Genomic DNA, 3962 nt, shown 5'->3' on the forward strand with positions numbered 1-3962 from the left:
TTTAAATGTGTGATTAATAAAAAACAACAATTACAAATTCTTTTTATACATATGACAGATTTTTAGTGTAAAATCAAAATTTAATTACGTACATAATATGAAAAACTTGTTTAAAATTCTAGTAATTTTAGTTATTTTTGTTCAAATTTCCATTTTATTCAAATTTCTTAACTTCCAGTTTTTTTGCTCAAACAGCCAAACTTTGATATTTCCAGGATTCAAGTTTTTGGCAACCCTGAAGTAAGGGTGGACAACTTTTTATTATGCTGGTCAAATTTAAAAACAACTTTTTACTTTTTCTTGTTTCAGCAGGAACTGCAAATAATGTTGAATATGGTGTGCCTCAAGTCCTGCATATAACCAAATACTTTTGTTCATTTACTTAAACATTTTCCTAAGATCTATTAAGTCTACATAAACATAAATCAGCAGAAGATCACTTTCAACAAACTTACACTAAAACACATGCATTAAACAGATTAATGGATTTTTTTTTATAAGCCCCCTGTTAATTTTTTACTGTTAGAAACTAACTTTTACTATTTCAATGAACATTTGAATTTCAATGAAGCTACTTGTAGGCAGAGTGCATTGCATGACTGTTGAGATATGCAGCTTGTTGTAAAAAGAATTAAATGCTCATATTTCAAAATAATCGAAAGTTACCAGTTAGAAGTAAAGCTTTCATTACAAAATAAATGTAAGTAAAACAAAAAACGAACAAAACATACAGTTTGTAATTTTTTTCGTTATAATAAAAAATTAAGTTTAATTACAATCAGTTATTAGTTTGAGCTAAGGGCTTTTTATTGGTGGTAAAGTGAGAGAGGTTCCGGCCGTGAGCAAAATATTTGATTTCAGAATTCAGAAAGCACGATTCAATTTTTGGTCCTATGACATCACTTAAGATGAATAGTCGGAGCGGAGTCGCCAACTTTTTCAAAGACAAATTTTGTGTCAAGTTACCGCAATTAAAGCTCTAATAAGAAAATAATGAATGTATGTTGTTTAATTTCTTACTGATGGGCTGACTAAAAGAATAAATTCAGATTATTTAATAAAACAGTTAGTTTTTTTTTAATTTTATGTACGTTTTTAGCAAATTAGAAGCTTTTAGCTTGAAATTTTTTAATTATTTCAAAATAATAAAAGTAGTCTTAGATTCTTAAGAAAATACTAAATATGACTATTTTTTACTTAGTTTAGTTTGAGTGTTTGAAAAAAAACGAAGGCGATAATGGTTTGGATTTGTACTTTATCTATTAAATTTATCGATTGAAAAAAAATATATATATGTATATTCAATTTAAAAGTATCCAACTTATGTTTGAATGAATATTTAACATTTATACTTTTAAGATATTTAGAAAATATGTAATTTTGAAAAATAATTTTCTTAGTGAATTCATTAACTGAATTTACAAAGATTTTTATTATTAGAAGAAAAAATTTGTAAAAAGCAACAAAATATAGTAGCTCATTACAGTTAGTATTTAATATTGAAATTGCACTTAATTTTTTTTATAATTCTTTTACTTTAATAAACTACGCCACTTAAAGACTGCGACTTCATGTTATCTTCACTTTACTGATGCGAATTATAAATAAAGATGAAATTTTAACTAAAACTAAAACCGGAGCAGTTTGGTAGTCACATAAAGATTTATTTTTAATATGGGAAATCCCCAATAATGATCTTCAAGCATTTTAGATTTCATTCATGTCCAATATTATTTGAAAATATAAAAACATTTAAATAAATGTTTACAGTTTGATGAACTTGTATAAATAAGGACTTTTTCTTTCATTTTAACTACACAAGACTGAAATTAAACTTTTTTTTTTTAATTTAATTAATTATTGTATCACAACTTTTATAATTTAAATAATTCAATTAAAACAATCAATTAAGTTTTGTGGCCAGATGGAGTAAGGGTCCTAATAACAGCTTTAAAAACTCTCTGAGTTGAACGTTGCAAAATCAAAACCCAGTTTTTGACACAAATCAGTATAACTATCATAAAACTATGTTAGATTAAAAGAAGAAATAGCTGTAACTAAAGTGATCACAATCTTAATTTAAATTTTTATATAGTTCAAAGCGAGTTCCAATTTAGCCAATTTTGTATATAAATAATTTATTTATACAAGACACGAGCTTTACTTACTTTTGATCACAAGACACAAGATTTACTTACCTTTTATATAACTACATCATAATAAAGTTTTTGATAGTTTTATTCATAATGGCCTTAAGCTCCTTAGCAAACATGTTATCAGTTTTCATTAGTTTTTTGTTTTGAGTTTAAATATAGTTTGTAAACTTAAGCTAGGCCTAAATGTCTCCATAAATGTTTATTTAGATTTTCATATACTTGTTATAACTAACAATCTCATTAGTTTTATTAGTTTAATGAATCATTGTTTTTTAGATACATTTTAGAATCAATAAATACACTAACTTTAAAACACTAAATAGTTAACACTTCTTTTTGGAGAACAATTTATCAATTTATAGTTAATAACCTTAAGTTAACTTTAAAAAAAAACATAAATTTAGTTTAAAATATTCTATACTTAATATTGAAAGTTTTTACAAAATCACAATTCAGTTTTAATATTTTTTTTTAGTAATTTTGACATAATTAAAAAATATCAATTTTCAAAAAAGAACTAAGACTTTAAGCTAAAATCAACTTTTTGATTCATAATAACTATATTGTTTTACTTATAATTAGGAAATTGTTTTTAGAAATATTCGAATAATAGTAAATATACAAACTTTCCTAACTATATTAAACTTTTTGGAATGACTAAAAATATTTTTCAACATTGTGTAAAAGTTATGAACTTTTTATTAAACTATAAAACTTATTTTATATAAAAATACTTAGTTTTAATTTTAAATTAGATTTATGATGTTTTATAAATTTGTAATTTCAGCTAAAACTAGATAAATAACTAGATAAAATTAAAAGTTTAAAAATATTCTTATTTTTTAATAATTTGTTGCACTAAAACAAAAAGTAACTATTTTAAGATTGAAAACAGCGTTTTAAAAAATTTATTGTTTATTTTTGTTAGCTTTTTTACTTAGAGTTAGATTATATTTATTTTGTGTATATAGAGTTACAAACTTGGTTATAAAATTAAAAACTTTTTTCTATTGTAGTTTTAGTTTAATATTTTTAAAGTGCACCTTTTGTAGTTAAAAGACTGGTAAAAGTTTTTAATTATATCTGAAAGGAATTGAAGTTTGTACAGAAATATATTTTTTAATCTGTTCAATAAATCTATTTAATCAAAAATGCTTTCATTAAAGTTTTGAGAAATACAAAGCACTTTATTTAAAAAAATTGGTGACTTATTCTGTGCTTATTTCAATTATTGTCATAAATAAAAGTTTTTAGTAGTCATGAGTTCATACTTAAAAGTATAAATTTTTTGTATAAGTTTATGTAGCTATAAGTCTTATTAAGCTTAATATATTGCCGTGGTTTATCAAATTGACATAGCTGTTAATTTTAGTAAACAAAAAGGTTTTAATTTCTAATTTCAATATCCTAGTGTTCGTTTTAACAGTTTTAAAGTTAAAACGTTTATAGTAATCTACTTAAGATAGCCCTACTTAGAAAAGTTAGTTAACAACATAATACTGTGATAAAATATAATTAATAAGACTAAATAATACTTAAAATGTTTGTAACTTTTAAGAAGCAAATTTTTTAAATATCCTAATGGGCAACTTAGTAAATCATTTTAAGAAACTTCTAGGTTTTTTTTTATCAAGTTAAGTTTTACTTTATGGTAAAATTAGACTGATCTAAGCTAGTTTGTAGTGACTATGGATAATTTTTGATAACAGGGTTGCCACTAAACCTTGAATCCTGTATAATGCTCTACTACAGTTAGCTGTAGAGATTTGCTTTCTTTCATTCTCTTCTCTCAAATTATTTTATGTT

The sequence above is a fragment of the Thalia democratica genome, chromosome 5 (assembly GCF_965202585.1).
Source record: "Thalia democratica chromosome 5, ktThaDemo2.hap1.1, whole genome shotgun sequence".
Taxonomy (NCBI): domain Eukaryota; kingdom Metazoa; phylum Chordata; class Thaliacea; order Salpida; family Salpidae; genus Thalia; species Thalia democratica.